General features: G+C 40.2%; 1 protein-coding gene across 7 annotated transcripts in view; it reads left to right on the top strand.

Annotated features, from left to right (window-relative positions):
- FOXP1 (forkhead box P1) overlaps positions 1 to 19,671 on the top strand; it is a 574,460-nt gene that overhangs the window by 79,956 nt on the left and 474,833 nt on the right. For all 7 annotated transcript variants that reach the window (XM_027584345.2, XM_035728162.1, XM_027584350.2 and 4 more), the window contains one exon: positions 4,220 to 4,349. The gene's annotated coding sequence lies outside the window, so the exon portion shown is untranslated. The remainder of the gene's footprint in view (positions 1 to 4,219; positions 4,350 to 19,671) is intronic.

The following is a 19,671-nucleotide window of genomic DNA, read 5'->3' as shown; positions in this document are numbered from 1 at the left end:
GCACTTCTAGGCTTTTCTCTAAAATAATTTAACGGGCTTTTAATTTATTGCAGTTCCTGATTAGTAGGGTTGAGGCAGGGTTGCTACTGACCCCCGGGGCCAAGGTGCTCTTCTGGGGCTCCAGTGAAGGGGAAGACAACAAAGCCCTGCTGTGTGTTAGCCATGACCTGCTGGAGCTGAGCCCTGGCTCCCTGAATTCTTGGCCCTAAAGAGGTGGAGAGCGTGGCAAGGACCCAACTTCATCCGGATTACCTGGGGGTATCTGGCCGAAATGCAGATTCCTGGGACCTGACTCTCTGGACTGGGCGTGGGGGCAGGAATATGCATTTCAAGCTGGTGTCCCGGTTGCACACTCAGGTTTGCAGAGCAAGGCCTTGGCGATTGAGAATGCCACTGTGTAAATAAGTGAGCTGGGCTTGGGGGCATGTGATGTGTGGCCAGACTTTTGATGTCAGAAATGTTATTTTTATTTTTGAGACATGCACATCATTTTGATGCATTTTTGTGGCCCCCCCCCCTTTTCTTAAGTCAGAGAAATCATTTTCTTTTGGCCTGAAATACACGTTCATTATTGTGGCCCCCCCATTCTTCTTAAGTCAGAGAAATCATTTTCTTTTGGCCTGAAATACATCTTTCTGAATGTCCCTGTAGAGAGGTGATGAACTTCTGTTTGTCTGAGAAGATCTTTATTTCATCATTTTTGAAAGATATTTTTTTCTGAGTATACAATTCTAGGTAGACCGTTTTTGCCTCCAGGTGGTTTTCTGGGTAATTTTTTTTGGCTATCTGTCTTTTCTTCTTCTTTTTTTTTTTTTTTTTAGATTTTTTTATTTCAGTGGCTATATTTTTTAATTTCTGGAGTTCAGAGTTTGGTTAGAGTTATAGAGCTTGTATCATATATACGTATGTTTATGTATGTACTGTAGTATGTATGTGTGTATATAATACATATAAAAACTACAGTATATATTGTTTACATAGTATTTTGGTTAGACTTACAGAGCTCGTATTTTATAGTATATGAAGGCATATATATGTTTTACGTATATGTATGAATTATACTGTGTGTATTTATATAGTATATATACTGCAAATACATATAAAAACTACAGTATGAATTGTTTATATAGTAGTTTGGTTAGAATTATAGAGCTTGGTGGAGATAGAATTCAGTTCTGGGTCTGTTGGACTCTTAAAACATATACAAACGAAAACAAAAATTATTCCACAACCCGTAATGGTGGTTATTTTTTTGTTTTTGTTTTTGTTTGTTACGTTGTTGTTGTTGTTTTTAAGTAGCCTCCGTGCCCAGTGGGGGGTCCAAACTTTAAAACCCTGAGATCAAGGCCTGAGCGGAGATCAAGAGTCCGACGTCCAACTGACTGAGCCACCCAGGGGCTTCATGGTTTTTTATTCTCATATATGCCTGGTAACTTTCACGTTTTAGGAAATCAAGCAAGACAACACTAATGGATCTACCCTTAGAGCATTGTTTGTCCAGCCTGTGTCTTATCTGGAAACCTGCAGCTTCTCCGAGCGTGAATGAAAAGGAAAGCTACATGAGCTCTCCCATCCGCCCGCCCTCCCTCCTCACTGCTGTTTCTCGCGGTGACTTGCCTCCTCATCCCCACCTCCAAGCCTCTGAATACAACATTCTGGTTTTGTGAAGTGCATTTTCTACCGCACCTTCCAGTTCCTTCTAAAACTTGCTCAGGATAATTCCTCTACAAAGCCCTTACCTATCCAGATACCTACTCTGTTTTTCTGTGTTCAGTTGTATGGCTTCCCTGTGCTTCTGAATCCCTCTAGAATCACACACATGGCATGACTTCAGCAGTCATTTGCTATAGGGCTTGCAGGTTTGTTCTCTGCCGCCTTCTCCCAGCTCGCTTTCTTTCTTTCATGGGTGCTGTTGAAAGATAAGCTGCTTTGAAAAATTATGAAATTTCACAGAACAGTAACCTAGATCACTGCCGTCGTTCATACATTGAAAGCTCTTGAAGCCCTGGGCTTATGTTCCCCTCTGGCAACAGTTGGCTTGTGGAGGGCACTCTCTGCCCTCTTTAGCTGAAAAACTGCTGGTCTTCCAGTTTGCGACCTTGTGCCTTGCTCCCTGTTCCTGACACCTGGCCTGTTTTGCTCACTTGCATTGTCTGCCCGGTTGTTGTGGGGTGCCTTAGCTTTCCCTGTGTGAAACAGGAATCTCAAGGTCCGAAAGGCTGAGTATCCTCTACAAGACCTTGCAGCGAACTTGAGTCAGAAGGGTGTCTAGTACAAGGTAGGCACTCAAAATGTTTGTATTACTGTATTGGCTGGAAAAATAGAGAGTTCTTATGAGCACCCACTTTGTGGAGTCAAGGCCCTGCTACTGTGTGATCTTGGGCAAGTTCCTAAAACTCTGCCTCCGTTTTCTTATCTGCTTATTAAGCCTATAACATTGTCTACCAGGAACTTTGTTGTAAGAATAGAAGTAAATGAAATAACTGTTGTAAAATACTTAAAATAATATCCAGCACATAGTGGGCTTTCAGTCACTAGCAATTATATTTTTGTAGGCTGCTGAAGAGTGAATTCTTTCGATTGTTGATTCATTTGTTGATCCAGTAAATCTTTCTGGAGTGCCTGCTATGAGCCAGGCATTTTTCTGAAGTTTTGGAGTATAGTGATAAATAAAACAGAGAAGTTCCCTTACCTTGCGGAGCTTAGATTCAAGTGAGGAAGACCAGTGAATAAATGAGAAAAAAATTTATAGATTACGACAAAAGCTCTGGAGAAAGCAGATAGGATGATATCACTGAGAGTCACTGGGGATCTAGCCTAAGTAGGTAGGCAGGACAGCCTTCTTGAAGTGGCCTTTGCCCCTAAGACCCAGTGATGAGAAAGAGCCATTTGTGTAAGGAGTAGGCTCAGGGCATTTCAGGTAGCAGAAAGCAGAAAGCACATGCTCCAGCCCTGATACAGATAAACACAGCTTACTTGAAGTATAAAGAAGACCACTGTAACTTGTTGTAGTTGGGGATTAGTTTGGTGGCTGGAGGTGGCAGAGAAATAGAAAGTGACCGATTAGCAGGGCCTTGTAGGCCACAGAGAGAAGTTTGGTTTTTATCCTAAGGATGGTAAACAAACTCCGCGCATTTCTTTTTGCTGTGTGATTCCAAGTTATGCTTATATATACAAAAGTTTGAGAAACACTCATGTGCAATACATTTGGGCCGATGGCCATAGAAGTTGGAGCTGTCCTCTGTGGAGAGAAATGGAAGCCTTCCATGGGCACCCAGGGGATGCTGTCAGCCACCGAGGGGGGCAGCTCACCAGGGTTGGGCACTGGTGCCAGGGTGAGAATTCTTCTATGCACGTGCAAAACCCTCTGCCTGTAGCACATCTTCAGTGTTAATGGCAGGTTGATGTAAGAATGATACGTGACAAACATCTTTTTAATCAGGAATCTTAAAGGAGAAGCTGATAGTTTAGCTTATTTGGAATAAGTATACTTTATCAAAAAACCCCAGCAAAGCTAAGCGGTGGAAGGGACTTGGGGAACATCAGTTACTGCCCTGACTTTGAACATGAAGTAGCTGGAATCCTGAGATACTAAATAGCTTTCCTGGGTCCACACAACTGGTGATGATATCAGGTCCAGAATTCAGGCTTCTCCACTTTGACACCTGCACATTACATAGTTTGTTCCCTCTTGGTGGAAATCTGTCCCTGAGTCTTGCTCCTTAAGTAACTCATAGACATTTTTAGAATTATTTTGGAAGAGAAATGAGGTTCATTATTGCTTAAAAATATTTTAAATTAGTATTATTTAAATTTCTATGTATTTTCATCCTCTGGAAAAGATAATTACTTCCTAGAAAATGGTACACTTATCCATGCAATATTTGAGTTAAAACACCTTCTTGTGACCTGAGCACTCTATAATGGGACCTGATATTTTTTTAATGCCAAAATAAGTAAAATAGTCTGCACAAAATCTGCAATAAACAGCAACCTCTCGGTGTTATGTGTTGAAGTCATTGGTAAACGTGTCTTTCAAAACAGTATTTCCGGCTCATATTTGACAGCATCACATTTGATATATCGATATACCCTCATTTTAAAGGTGTTTTCCCCTGCCTCTAGATTCTATGTCTGCCTTGCTGTTTTCAAGTTTAAGGAAGTGGTGGTTTTAGAAGCTACATCTTAGTTATGTGTAAAAAATATTTTTGTATTGCAGTGTCCCAGGACCTTTTGCTGACAATTCCAGTTTCCAAAAGAAACATCTGGGCGATGGTGAGGGCTTCGATCCCTTCTCTGATTTGCTGTCAACCATGAACGGGTGGATGTGATGCTTGCTGGCCAAAAGGGTAAGTGAATGTTTATGAGTATTTGTCTGAAAATTCACAAGACAAAAAAGTGGCTGCAGGGGTCACACACAGTGCAGGAAACCGACAGAAATCCTAAGTTCATCAGAACAATTGCACACTGAGGGTGAGAGATTCTCATCTTGAAAGAAGAAAGCAACTCTGCTATTGTTTTCTGCTCTAACCCTCTCTGCTGTAACTCCTGCAATGATCTGAGGATTTATAAAAGGCACCATAGGACACGGGAGGACTTTTGTTTGCATGGGTTTGTTTTTTTTTTTTATTCATACAGTGAGGGGTGGGCTATCTAAGTTATGAGCCACATGCGTAACTGAAAGAATGATTGCTTTTTTGGCCCCATAATCACTCAGCAAACAGTGAACCACCATGGACTAAAAATATGATGATCTCATCTTGAGTTTCAGAGGGAATTTAGGTCTGATTTGTTCACTAAGAAGGTCTCATCCCCAGCTTTCCATGTGATGAGGGTTCTTGAGAAAACTACTGTGGGCTCTCAGATTTTCAGAAAGACTTAGGAGCATTTTTCTCAATCATTGTTCACCTCACCAAGTTATTCATTGTAATTGTTAGGGGAAGTCAGAAGGGACATGATGATCTTTTTCTCTTACATGTGTTTTCTGTATTTGATGACATCTGCCATGTTCCTCTGCAATCAGTGGCTGTCTTACACAGTAACAAATGAACAATTGTGACTTGCCTTTGTCAGAGAAAAATAATTGGTTGAGGCCAGGTGTTCTGGATAAAAAGTCTGACATCATTCAGTGGTAGCTTTGTCATAGGATGAGGTCACCTTTATGGGGAGCCATTTCATTTCAGATTTTGTATTCAGTGACACTTAATGATAAGAGAACTCCATCTCGTTTGTCTTAATATGACTGTATTTGAGACACATTCTTTTTAATGGGGGGGGGGTAGTGAAGGAGGAAGAGCATTATATTGGCATTAGGAGCCTAATAGTTACCTGACATGGTAAATATAGTTACCTATATTTAAAACAAAGCAGGTAGGTTAGCGTATCCTATTTGTTAGTGCTAACCCGGCCCTATACATTAGCAGTTTAAATGCCCTCATTCAATAGATGGAGCAGCTGAAGCCCACAGAGTCTCGTTGAGATGTCTCCGTCCTTGGCCTGGTTGGACCTGGAGCCTACTTCTTTGTCCTGAATGATCTTTTTCCTACTTTATCTCAGTTATAGAGGTTGAAACATCCAGCCCATGCAGTTGAGTAAAATTTCTCTGACAAGTGTCTTCTTAAGACATTGTTATGCATTTAGCTATTGGGACAGATTTGAGAAGATTTTGTTTTGTTTATTTATTTTTTAAAGAAGGCTCCATGCTTAGGCTCCAGTGTGGGGCTTGAACTCAGAACCATGAGATCAAGACCTAAGCTGAGATCAAGAGTCAGATGCTTAACCCGTTGAGCCGTGCAGGCACCCCAAAGATTTTATAGTTAGAGACCAATTTGACCTTCCCGTTTCATAGATTAAAAAAAAAAAAAAGGAGCCCTAGCGAAGCAATTAACACAGTTGTTATTGACTAGATGATCCTCAAAGAGCCTGTGAGCTCTTTGAATGCACTTCCACTTGGACTGTTTTTTTTTTTTTTATTCCATTCTGCTGAAGCTTCAGATAGAGGAAAAACAAAGTCTTCTATCTTCCTGACATTATTCCTTCTTTAATTGGTAAGAAATAAGGCAAATGATAAATAGTAACACATGAGGCAAGGATGTCCCCAGTGAAAAGAAATGGTTAATGGAGTCTTGGAATTTAGAGCTGATAAAGATCCCTCCATCATCCTCCTTGGGTAGTCTTGGGAAGTCCTTTAATTTCTCACCTGTGAAGTTCCTCTGAGGGTCTTCCACTGCTACATAGCTATGATAGACTTTCGTGGATGGTCTGTAGATCAGTGAGCAGATAGCATGCATTATGAAACCTGGTATCTTTGGGGATCCAGGTCGAGTTGAGACCAAAGCCTGGGCCCGTCTCCTATACAGAGGAGAATTCATAAAAGTGGTTGGAATTCTGAAGTTATTGAAATAGTAACAAACTCAGACATGAGATTACCTCTCATCTCTGTCTCCAGTACTGAAAAAGTCTGACTCAATCTCACAATCATAAAGTTGATGTATGAAGTTTAACAAAACCACATGAATGTATTTATTGAAGACAGGGTTCATTTTATTAATTTCATTGGGTAAAGCCTGCTATTTGAAAAATCAGTCTCAAGAACTATAGTGAAAATGATCTCTCTTTTGCATTGATAAAATGGCCTAGTCAAATACCAGTTTTTCATATTAAGGAAGTGCTTTGTATGTATCAGATGGTAATAAACTTCCCTTCACTATATTTTTAGTAGGAAGTGGAAGTTCCCGAAATCTGATGAGCTAGAGCATGTGCTCTGATTTTCTATCCTATCCTTCCTCAGAGCACACCTCCAGGTTTACTCAAAGGACTAATTCTCTTCCTCTGTGATGCAATAACCCAACTCTCCGTGTATTATGGATCTGATATCTAGTTAGTCCTTTCATTGTCAAAAATGTATTCACAGTCCTGTGGCTCTTAGAACTTTCCAGTTTATTGAGTAACCAAAAGAAGCACCAATTAATGGTTACCACTGATAATTTGAAGTCTTTAGGCTTGGAGTAAACTCTAATTCTGAGTGCAGTGTTTCATGCTAAGTGTCCTCATGGTAGAACAGGGTCACAGTCACGGGGTGGGCAGCCAGAACAATAAATTGCTGCACTGACATGCAAGGCAAGCGAAACCATATGAGGAAAGGTTTGCACAAATAGATCATTATGGCACATTTTTAAGGCCAGAAAATGGGTAATGTACTCAGTTTATGTTGGTGATAACCGTGCCTACATAGTAGATTACTTTAGGTGCAAGATAACAGAGAAAGACGGGCTGAGCGCTTGAGGTCTCTCTTTGGGACAGTTCTTTAATGCCGCCCTTTGCCAGCAGGGAATCAGAGTTGGCTTCTTTTTCCCTGGCGTGAAGCTGGGGTTGATATGGATACCTATCTGATGCACATCACGAGACTCCAAGAGTGAAGAGCGGCTACGTCTGCTGCATATTTAATAGGCAGTTAGCCACTGTGTTATTAATAAATGTGATAATAACAGTCTGGATTTGCATAGAGTTTTCGTGAGAAGAGTTGAGTAGGGATGGCAAATTGCTGGCTTGTTATTCAGTCTCTGCCTTGGCATTGCCCGCTCCCTATCAGTAAATTGTCTTTTGCTGGAGGATCTGGTGTAAGAATGTAGCACCGTGCAACATTGTTTTGTCACCGATTGTTTTTCCTTCTTTGCCCACAGTTACTTGTTTGATCTCTCTCTCGTAATGAAATTCCGAGCTTTTTAACTTACTTGGATGAGGGAAAATCATGGGAAATATTTCTTCCCACTGAAGACTTGAGCATGGGCTACCTTTTGGCTGGGAGTTCCTTGCTTTTGTATAAAACTTGAGTGTGTATTTTCTTTCTTCTTTTTTTTTTTTTTGGTCATCGGTTTTGGGGTGCGGTGGTAGTGGTGGTGCAGCTTCCGGGAAGAGGTGGGGGCAGGTAGCAGGTGTTTTGGGACAGGAAAGCTGTCTGATGGGCTCTCCTCCTGGGTGAGCTGTCTTGTGCTGGAACCTGTCAGTGGGCAAAGCCACTTTGTTGTGCTTAAACTTCCCGTCCCTGAAATTTTGAGTTTGAAAAGTAATTTTAACAATTTAATAAACTACATAATATGTTTTAGGAGCTGGAGCGAATGATCTTAAGTATTTTGGTCTCTTCCATAACACAATGAACCTAATATTGGTAAAAATACAGATCTTCACTCACGCCACGAAGAGAGGCTAGATTTAATAAGCAGTTATGAGTGCTGGCAGCTGTCTATCAGATTGTATAACTTGGGCTCCGGCATGCGAAGACAGTGTCAACTTACATTTTCTCTCCGAAGTGTTTTCAAGGCGCTTATTTTGCCTTTCTCTCCAGTCCCTAACCTAATAGAAGTAATGTAATTGGCCGAATATTTTCCACACAGCTAATTGGCCAGGGGCCAAGGTGGAAACCATTGTCTGGCTTGATGAAGATCAGAAATTAACGTGACATTTACGTGGCGGTAATGGAATATTTTAGTAATGTAGTCATTCAGGATGGTGAGAGTGAGAGTGTCCATCCTTTTCCTGCCCGTAAGCAGCGCGAGGAGTTCTGAGGATGATGAAGGAACCTCCAGTCCCTGCCTCCCCCCCCCTACCCCCATGTACTTCACAGCAGTGGCCAGCCAACACCTAGGTCAAATTTGCTTTCGAATTCTTCAGACAGAACTGTAAGACAAACTAATGGTTTATTCCATTTGTTAATTAAAAAAGAAAATCCACTACTATTGTAAGATTAAATTCCAATTAGAAGGTTGCATTTAATTCAGAAGCTATAACATTGTTTTAATGAATTCTGTTGGAGATGACAGTTTATGTGAGATAAATTTATATGGCGTAGGTAGATATAAATTCATTGGATAATGTTAAACATGTTACTTCATATATATTAGCTGTGAAATTTATTTCTTCTCTAGTTATGTCCCCAAGGAGGTAGAGTCAGAGGGAAAAACATATCTTCAAAGAAAGAGCCCTTTCTGTCCTTTCAGATACTTGCTCGAAAACAGCCTTTTCTCACTTTTATTAAAAAAAAAAATCTGTTAAATTTCTGCATTAACTGAATTTATGATTCTTGGTGTATGCTATTTATAAAATTGAATATAGGTTTTATGATATAGGAAATTAGTCTAGGAATGAGAATATGATCCAATTTTGTAATAAAGGTAATCTGCATTTATATTGCAGATATGTTCCATTCCCCTCTAAACCCCTTATGGGATCATATACACATTTTTCTGGACATACAAATTCACTGTCGAGTAAACTTTTAATGTATCGGGCAGGCTTTTGTTCACATGACATTTATACAAAGCCTCACATCCCTTACCTAAATCAAGGGTGGTGAACATTCTTGACATACTTTGGATCTTACATTTTCCCCACTCCTGCACATTCTGACAGACATCACTAATTGATCACAATCTCTCTTCTGCTGAGTGCTGATGTGACCTCAGAATTGTTCCACTTAAGTTCCTGTAGGCAAGCTTCCCATTCACCATTGACATGAGTATGAATACAACAATGTCAAGCGAGTGACTTTTGACCCATCTTCGTAGTTTTTCTTTGTATACCCAATATTTACCTGAATATCTGGCATCCAGTGGTTAAACAGTATATGTTTGTTCTCTTAATGAGAGAATCTCACACACCTACGATTTTAGCAGTTATCTGGTTGTGTAACAATTGGGTTTTTAACATGTGTCTGCCATAATTGTATGATATGAAGTAGTTTATTTTCAACCTTTCTTCTGGTTTTGGTGTTATGTATGTGAAGCATTATAGTTTTGTAGTTTTTTTGTTTTTTTTTTTTTAATTCTGTAGCTTTGGAAAAGATAAAAAAGAGACCATTCTCACCCTCTTGTTACCTGTGCATCAACTGAGGCTAAAACCTAGCAAGGAAGTGGTAGGGTGAGAATGAAACCCAGACTCTCACTCTCCAAGTGCAGTTTCTTTCTCAAAGGGAGGGGCACCCACATGTACCAGGTGCTGACCGGTGCAGGGCAAGTTCCTTGCAATTTCCTTTTGCGTATTAATCTTGGTTTTTATCAATACACTGAAGCAAGCTGTACCAGGGAGGAAGGCATTCAACTATTATATTTCAAATGATATCTTCCGTGATGTAAAATTCTAGGAACTTAAGTTACATTGCGTGTTGTTTTTGAAAATAATCTGTTTCTGTTAACTTGGTACAAGTAATGCACAGAGACTAAGAGAAGGAAATTTCCACTTAGTCTGTGTGCAGGCTGCTGAGGTACCCTGTTGAGAATTGCCATCATTTTAATTCCTTCTTAAAGAAAAATGAGCAATTAGTGCATTTAAGCACCATTTAGTTAATTTACATTTTAATTTCATTTCAACATATTGTTTGATTATTTGTGTGGTGTTGGTCATGGAACCAGAGTTCTGGAAAGTGATTGTAGGTGAACACATGAATTATTAACCTCTTGGCCCATGTTCATAGGATGATATGGTTGGCCTTATTCAAGGATGATAAAATCAGTGGGACCCATCCTGATCTGTTCTGATGATGGCTCTTGGATTTTCTGTATATACCGTTCCCTGAAGCTCCAGCTGGTTGATTGGAATAGGCTCATGAGATGAAATCTTTTTCATCCCTCTTTGTGTTCCATGAGGTTTAGTGATGTTTGTAACAAATAATGATAGCAACCATTCACGAGGCATTAAGTTTTCCTGGAGTGGTTTGGATATCACATTAGTTATCTCTTTTAATTCTAACAGTGTCTCTGTGTCCTGGATATTATTATTTTGGTTTTATTGTTTTTTTTTAAAGATTTTATTTATTTGAGAGAGCGGGAGAGAGTACGCAGGAGTGGAGGGGAGGGGCGGGGCAGAGGAGAAGGGAGAGAAAATCTCAGGCAGACTCTGAGCTGAGTGGAGAGCCCCATGCGGGGCTCTATCCCAGGACCCTGAGATCATAACCTCAACCAAAATCAAGAGTCAGATGCTTAACTGACTGAGCCACGCAGGCGCCCCCCGTTTGATTGTTGAGAAGACAGAAGCTCCGTGGCTTGGTCACCTGCTTGGGATCACATAGCAAGTTTTATAAGTAGGGTTTACCTTAAGTTGGGCCAGTTTCAAAGCTTTGTATCTTAACCACGAGGGTATGCTGCCGCCTCATCTTCAGTAGATTCTGTGGTTCTTTAAGGCCCTCTTACTTCATTTAGGCAGGGAAGATTTTGTAGCTTATAGTTGTCTTTATGGAAGAAATTGGAATCTAACTCATTTGAAACTGCAGCTTAATATACAAACAGGATTTTTATAGAACTGGTGATATAAAAGGAAATAACTTCTTCCAAAAATTTTTTCAAAAATATTCCTTACCTACTGGCCTTTTCCTCAGTCTAAAATCTCCCAGAATCATGCGGGTGGGCTCAGTGTTGTGTGCTTCCGTCGGTTCTCTTCTCAAGTAAAGATGCTCCTGGTAGTAAGTGGCAGCTCGTGGAGTCCCTCACATTTGAGCAGATGAGTTTTATTTTCCCTCAGTACAGTTTGAACAGACTACATAGAACTAGCAGTCCAGTTGTTCCAGAGAATGGGTGCAGGAAGGGAGAACCTTCGCCGCTGGAATTTTGTGCCCACGGCTCTAGCTTTGGAAAGGTCAAGTGCTGCAGGTTATTTAGGCCCCTTGTCTATGACCTACAGGGACGACTGCCCTTCCAGGATAGATGTTCAGGCCAGATGGCCAGTAGGCTAGTCTCAGGGATGCTCTGTGGAATTTTTTTTTTTTTTTTAATGACGTGTGTGTTCAGTTATTATTGAGGGTTTTTTTTTCTTTCCATATTTTTTTAAGAGTTGCATATTGGGTGGTGTAAAGGTGAAATGGCCTGTTACTTGTGATTTCCTTTACAAATCACCAAGAAGGAACATATGGAGCAGAATCTTGATATTCTGGAATCTGGGTGATGGGTATATGGGGCTCGTTATAGTATTTTCTCTACTACTTTGTGTATTTGACCACTTGTGTAATAAAACAAATCGTATGTGGATGGGGGTGAGGGGGTATGTCTAGCTCATTATCTAGTCTAGTGGTTGATAAACCAGTCACTGGGTAGAACCATGTCGCTGCTCACCTGTATCCCACCCCACCTTTACCAGCTCTCGGCTGCTGGTGTAATTTAATTGATATGGAGTCTTAGGGCAAGAAGATGCTAACCTAATCGACCAAGAGTTGAAGTAATTTTCTGGACAATGTAGATAAAACGACTTCACCTGATATAAAGGCATTCCGTGACCTGTTAAAAATGATAGTCATTCAGTAGCTGTTGGAAGTGAGCCTATATGACCTGCCAGGGGCTATGATACACCTGGTACAGATCTTCTCTCTCATTCTCCCATGGTCAGTGTTTGAAGGGGAGTTGATAGGACTTGAACCGAGGACCCATTGGATTTTATTCTCCTCTTCCCCCAAGTCCTTGGGGCCATGTTTTTCAAAGGGTGATCTCTAAGGGCTGCCTGAGAAACCTGTTAAATACAGGTTTCCACAGCCTGCTATGGGTTAAGGAGAGCATGGTGTCTGAAGTTAGAGTAGAGAGCCTCAGGTCCTGGTCCCAGGTCTCACTAATAGTATGACCGTGACCAAATCCTGTGTCCTCCTCAAGGCTCAGTTTCCTCATCTGTCAGAAGGGGGCAATGGTAGCATCTACCTTGTTGGCTGTGAAGTCCTTAATTACAGTGCTTGGCATCTTGTAAGTGCTAGAAATAGGTTACTTGCAACCGTATTTTAACCTTTTTTTGAGACATTTGCAAATACACTGATGTAACTGGGAATGTTAAAGATGCAGCAATTAATGCTCCAGGTGGCACTCTTTGGCGGATATACTTTAAACCTTATACACCCTAGACGTGGTTTTTTGTAATTATTAAAAACATTTTAAAAATCAGTATTAGAATTTTTACATGGATGTTTGAAAGAGAAGTCTGTCACCAAAGTGTATGAGAGTTGACAAGTGTAAATATGCAGTTAGACAGTTTCAAAAAACGTGTATTATTTACTGATCAATGTAGTGTCTCCTTTGGAGCCATGACACTCAGCTATTCCTGTCAATCTCTCCACGCTGGTATAATCAGACCATGGATATGCATATTAAAGTACAGGAAAGTTATTGTGTATGTGTGGTGGCAGCCTTTTAATTGTTAATAATGTTGCAGCTTTAAAAAGGTATCAGGATCGTTTACTCTTAGGATGGTTAATGGTCCTCAGAATCGCATGAGAAATGAACTGATGGAACATGCAGCATACATGGTCCGGTTGGTTGGTATCCGCTTTTCCAGTCCATGCCACAGGTCCGAACAGAAGCTTTTGACCTGATCTTGGTGCTGAATACATGCAGATTCCTTATGCTTTCCATCTTACTCCTGTTTTTGTTTTGTTTTGTTTTGTTGTGGGGGTGGGGAAGTAGGGTGGACAGCTTTTATAACTAAAAAGAAAATGCTCATGTATGTGTATGATGGCAGAAGGCTCAAAGAACTTCTTCATCCATATCAGGGATCAGCAAACTTTTTCTGAGCCAAATAGTCAGTATTTCAGCCTTTGCGCGCTAGGCTCTGTTACAGCGACTCTAGTGTGAAAGCAGTCACAGACGGCCCGTACCCCAGCGGGCATGGCTGTGTTTCCAATAAAATTTATTGACAGACAGCGAAATTTGAATTTTGTACAATTTCCCCTTGACACTAAGTCGTAAGAAAGAATGTCAACACTATTCTTAACTCACGGGCTACAGGTTCAGTTTGGCCCCCGGGGCCTGTGGTTTGCTGAGCCCTAGACTAAAGAAGATAGAGCACGAAGCCATGCCAAGGATTCACTTCTTTGTTCTCATTCTCTGATGCTTCAGCTCGATCATTTGCTCTTCAGCTTCTGATGAAATAATAATGTCTTCACTTTTGTTTAAATCTCATCTTGAGATAAGCTGTTCTGTGTGATTAGATTATTTATTGATTTAGAGGGAGATGTAGTGGGGGTCCCCCCCTCCCTTCCTGTATTTCAAATAAGAGAATGATAAACTAGAAGTAAAAGTGAGGCTAGCAGTAAAAGATGAAGTGAAAGGGAAAACAAGTCAAGGAAGAAAAGTAGACTTTGAAAGTAGCTTGAGAGCTGTATTCTCAATACCAGCATTTTCTGAGGTGTGCTGTATATCTCACTGGTGGAATTTGAGATGCGTTTGCTAGGAGACACAGGTGAACATTTTTGAAAATCTAAGAGGTATTATTTTTAATATGTATTCTATATTCAATGTGTAGCAAAAATACTATTTGCACATCAGGTCTGGTGTCTCAGCTAATACTCCTTCAAAGCAACATTTAGTAAAATTGAGACATTTAAAGAAAAATATAAAAATTATTGTACAAGTAGTTGTTGGGGACAGCAAAACTCTTGAGAGGTGGTATTGAATGATTAAAGTAGGAAATTTTCTTCTCAGTGTCCCTGACTTTGTCATGAGGGACGTGGAGACCAGGAGACATATAATGTGTGTCATTTGATTTTCTGTGAAGAAATCTCTGGAGGATGAGAATGATTAAAAAAAAAAAAAGTGTGAGCCTTCTGGAAAGAAGATGTCTTCAATTAGAGCTCTCCACTTTTTGCTGAAGATTTAAATTTTTTATCAACAGGTGAGGGAAGTCAAGGCAGAGGTAAACGTGGGCAAGAGTGAATTCAGAGAGTTGGGCATTTTAATAAAATGGAGGCCAAGTTGTAACACAGCATTGAGAAAGGGGAAAAAAAAATGTATGACCAGGGAAGAGAAATGAAAAGGATGGTTTTCAAGTTTTTTCAAGAAAGGCACAGAGAATAATCTAGAGGAATATTTCGCTATCAAATATCACAATAAAATTGGCTGGGACGGAAAGGGAAAAGAGTTTCTAATTTTCGGCACACCATAATTTTGTGAACCAAGGTATTGTTACTGCAGCTGGGGAATAACATCTAGAAAAGATGAACCCCCAAGAAGCAAATATGTTTTCACAGAAATTTCCATTGTAATAAAAAATGTAGGAAGTGGCAGAGAGAACAAAGCGAAGGTAGAATTAGGTTGAAAGCCTTGCAAAGGGTTATTTTATTTTATTTTTTTTATTAAATGAAAAATAAACGTATTCCATGATCCAGAGCCAAGATGTAGAACCTTTAATGTGTAATAAACAACTAAATGTGGTGATTAAGAACACAGGATGTTGGCCAGACTACTTGGGTTTGAATCCTGGCTCTGCTGCTTATTAGCAGTAGAATCTTGGGTAAGTTATGACGCTCTTCTGTACCTCAGTTTCCTTGCCTTTAAAATGTGAATGATAGTAGTACCTAACTCATAGGTGATTGTAGGATTAAATGAGTTAATACACAGAAAGCATTTCAAAAAGGTTGGCATGTAGTAAATTCTCAGCAAATGGTATAGGGAGCTATGAGCCCTAAACTATGCCGTAAATAAAAAATGTGCTTCTGGATTCTTACAGCCCATTTGCCATTATCTCTCTGTTGTGTTCCAGGATGTGATTTTTGTGTATCTATGTATGTGTACCTATGTGTCCTAGTGATAGACATCATACCCATCCAAAGACTCCTAGGTATTTAGTGTTCGAAGGAATACTAAAGCTGACTGCTCTCCCCATGCATCTTGTGCCTAAAGCTTTGAGGCTGTGTTGCTGCTCCACGAACATCCAGACCATCTGAGTCACTCTGGGATGTTGAACTTAACATCTTTCAGGAAGTTCATTTTTATCTCCGACCAAACCTTAGGGCTAGAAAGTTCTTTCTTAAATTGGACTAAAGTCTACCACCCACGGTCTTGCCACTTAATTGTTTGGCGTGGTACCGTGAGATGCTACAAAACCCATTTCTTCTACACGATAATTCATCAGTTACTTTCAGATCGGCCGTGGGTCCTTCTTGAGTCTTCTCCAGGCCAAAGATCCTTTGCTCCTGGAGGGTTTGAGGTGTCCTGTAACCATCTTGGTGGTTTCTCACAGCACCAAGAGCCACAGAGGTATATTTTTTTCTATGTGTCTACGCGTCTGTAAAATTCACTTAAAGGTGCCTCTTTTTGACGAAACTGTCTTTATTGCGTGGAAAGGAAACATTGTGACTTTTCTTAACCCACTTCTTGAATTCCAAATTCAGGAAGCTGGCACGTAAAGAAACTGTTGCTGAAGAATTGCGAATCTTCCCTTGAAGTCAGTATGCTGGAATAGGCTTCTCTTTGTGCCGAGCCAGGTAGCTAAAGAGAAGTGGTTCTGGACCCTGCAGTGGCAGCTTCCTGTGTCACTCCCATGCTCCAGACCCTGTGCTCAGTCCTTAAGTGGATTCTTCAGTCCTCACGTTGGCGAGTCTCTTACGGTTTTTATTCATGCTTTCAGGCGACAAAAGCAGTGGCTAGGGTAAAATGGGAGACTCTGGTTAAGAAAAGCCCAAGAGGAGAATTTTTTGGTAAATGTGACTAGGGTGATTCATCTGTATCTCCTCAATTCATGTAGTGTTTCTGTTCTACCCAAGAAATTGTGGAGTTTTTGGTCTCTTTATCCTTATCCCTTGTTTGAACACACGGAAATGATACAAGTAACATAAAAATTCTGTCCCTTTATGGGAATAGCCCGCTTTTATCCCATCGAAATAATTGATAGATTATTTTTAAAGATACTGCTTTTCTGGCTGTGTTGGAGCCCCCTCCCCCGCTGCCACAGACACTGGGGATGCTATGCTTGATTTTCTTTCAGCTTTCCCCAAGTGACTTCTTCCCCCCTGTTTCCAACAAGACTCCCAGCGAGAAAGCCAATCACAATATCATCGGCAGTAGAAAGATTTCAAAGTGCCTTCACGAGCATGGGTATGTTGGGGGATGGCTGGGTGCCTTCTATGAGACTTAACACATTTCCCGAACATGGAGCCTCACCATGGCAACAGCCGTGTCACATGACACATTGGTGACACATGTAAGGTGCTGCCACAACTCATCCCAGGTTGCATGTCTCTGACTCATTGTTTCCACTGACACAGTGACTGCAACTCGCAGTTGGAAGGTTCTCTGGTGCTCAGTGCCATTAACGCACACTGACTCCCATGGCACATGGAGGGCTCAGGGAAGGGAAGCATAAATAAATAAGTATGCGCTGTAAACATTGCCTTCGTTAGCTTTACAGAGAAATAACGTGTTCATCAGTCAACCTCCTTGCCACTTGCATTCTTCTTTTTGTAGGCATATTTTGTTGGTAACACCTTGGAAGCTCAAAGATTTTTATTTTTAATCATAGTTATACCCATTTCCACTTGGCAAACTTCAGAAGAGAGAGTTCACGGTGGCCCCTTTTTAGTATTTATTTATATTCTTCTCATGTAGCAGATTTATTGATGGAGGCACGATTCTGGGAATTTTTTTTTTCCTCATTGTGAAATTTATGGAATACTTTACATAAATCAGTTGGTGGCATTATGGGTCCATTGCGCATGTGGAGGGGCCTGAAGGTTGTACGATCCCAGAGGACTTTTCTAAGAGGTCCAAGATGAGTGGTATTTTAACATATTTTAATTTCTGAGTGATTCAGTGAGTGATTAAAAAAAAGTAGATGTGGAATCTGGAAGACATTAAAGAGATGTCAAGGACAGACGGATTTTGATTTGTAGCCTAATGAAATGTTTTGCCAACTTTTAAAGATTTTTTTGAGAGTAGAACTTTAATCATTTGCTTGTGTTTCTGGCATGGTAAGGTTATTCCTGTTTCTGTTACATGATGAATCCAAAGTGAAAATGGGATAATTTTTAATTAGCAAAATTATAAAACCATTTGCAGCCAAATGTTTCTTGTCTTGTATAAACTGTGAGGTTTCACATTTTACTTTAATCGTTTTAGGAAATTTCATTCTGAAGATCTATTTCAGTTGGTATTTTATGTATGGATACAAATCCTCAATATTAGAAATTACCTTGTAATATTCTTTTTCCCAGTGTCACTTGAATAATTTGACAGGATTTTGGTCATGTTTATAAGCTTGTGTCTATTTTGGAGGTGTCATGGTTACCTGAGTTGGTTGTAGCACTAATATGCAAATCAGCATTATGAATGCAAGGCTGAATGTTACAAGAGAAATAGTGTTGGGGGTTAGAAATGTGTCTTTAATTTTATGTTGTGTGGTGGTGTACGTTGACAGAATTGCTTTTGCTGAGGTTACCTATGTAATTATTTGAATCAAAATGTTACAGTTTTACTTTGTACTATAAATATGTGAATGGAGAGTTATTTTAAAATATATTTTATTAAGGAAATGAGAATAATGAGCCAAGTCATGGCAGCCTACACACAGTTCCCAGACTTTTCATTTTATCATGCTTTGATCAGCTGCTTAGCTGGAGATTATGAGTTTTACATTTTTGGGGGGATCATTAGAAATAGATTTGGAAACACAAGAATTCTGTGGCAATAAGGGATTTAGTGTTCAGAATCTGAGGATCTGGCTAGATTGAGTAGTTCCAGCTCCTTGAACTTTTGTACTTGCTTGTTGGTTGACCTGGAGACGAGGGGGTGGCATGTGCCATTTTATGCTGTTTCTGTGGGATCCTCTGGAGGGCGTTGTGTCACACCTCACAGTGCACCCATTGCTGCAGGAAGAAAGATCGTGGAAGCTAGTTGGAGGAAGCTGTACATGCAGCACTAGCTCAGGCCCTCGTGATACATAAAGGGCCTCATCTTTAGCCATTGGTCTTTGAAAATCACAGGTGTCGCCTACCAAGAGCAGGAGGGAAAATGAGATAAATGTCAATAGATTTCCTTCAGACTGAGTAATTTCTTAAAGAAACAGATTCTTAGTAGAGTTCCCAAGGAATATCATGGGCCTAATAATTTATTAGAATTATTAGTCTGTGAATCAGACTGAGGGGCAGGAACCTTAAATTAAAAACAAACAAAAAACCCGATTAGTGAGTGTTATTTTTGTCCAGATTTTAAGGAGGTAATTTATAGTTTTTGGAGGTTGAAAGGCATGTACATTATATAGGAATTATTTAGAGTCCCATCTCTGGTAAAGACCTTCCATTTAAAAGTAAATACAGTCAACCCAAACAATAATGATAATTTTCTAAAATAGGATCAGGTTAGAATTTCTTTAGGAAATCTCTTTTTCACGGACAGGGCAATATGATCTTCGAGAATTGTACTTTTCAATACCTGTGCTAGCCGTCTGTGGTTGCTGGTCACACGAAGTGTGTCTGTGGCTAGTGTGAATTGAGATGGGCAAGGTGTCACGTACACACTGGATTTCAAAGACACTTGACTACGTACTGAAGTGATAGGATTTTAGATATATTGGTTTAAATAAAATGTATCTCTAAAATTAATTTTATCTGTTCCTTATCTTTCTAATGTGGCCACTAGAAAATTAAACATTACATATGTGGCTCATTTTCTATTTCTCTCTGGCAGCATTGTCATAGAACGTACCACTTCCATATTTCTAAAATCAGAAATCTTCTAGAGGTTCTTTTCCTTAAAAAGGGGAGCAAACATTGCTGAAATTGAAAAAGGCTTAGGCAATTTGTTTTATTAAAAAAAAAATCTAGGGGCGCCTGGGTGGCTCAGTCGTTAAGTGTCTGCCTTCGGCTCAGGTCATGATCCCAGGGTCCTGGGATCGAGTCCCCGCATCGGGCTCCCTGCTCGGCGGGAAGCCTGCTTC

This window comes from Zalophus californianus, chromosome 1 (assembly GCF_009762305.2).
Source record: "Zalophus californianus isolate mZalCal1 chromosome 1, mZalCal1.pri.v2, whole genome shotgun sequence".
Lineage (NCBI taxonomy): Eukaryota > Metazoa > Chordata > Mammalia > Carnivora > Otariidae > Zalophus > Zalophus californianus.
The sequence above is the reverse complement of the archived record's forward strand: the minus strand, read 5'-3'. Positions and strand labels throughout refer to the sequence as shown.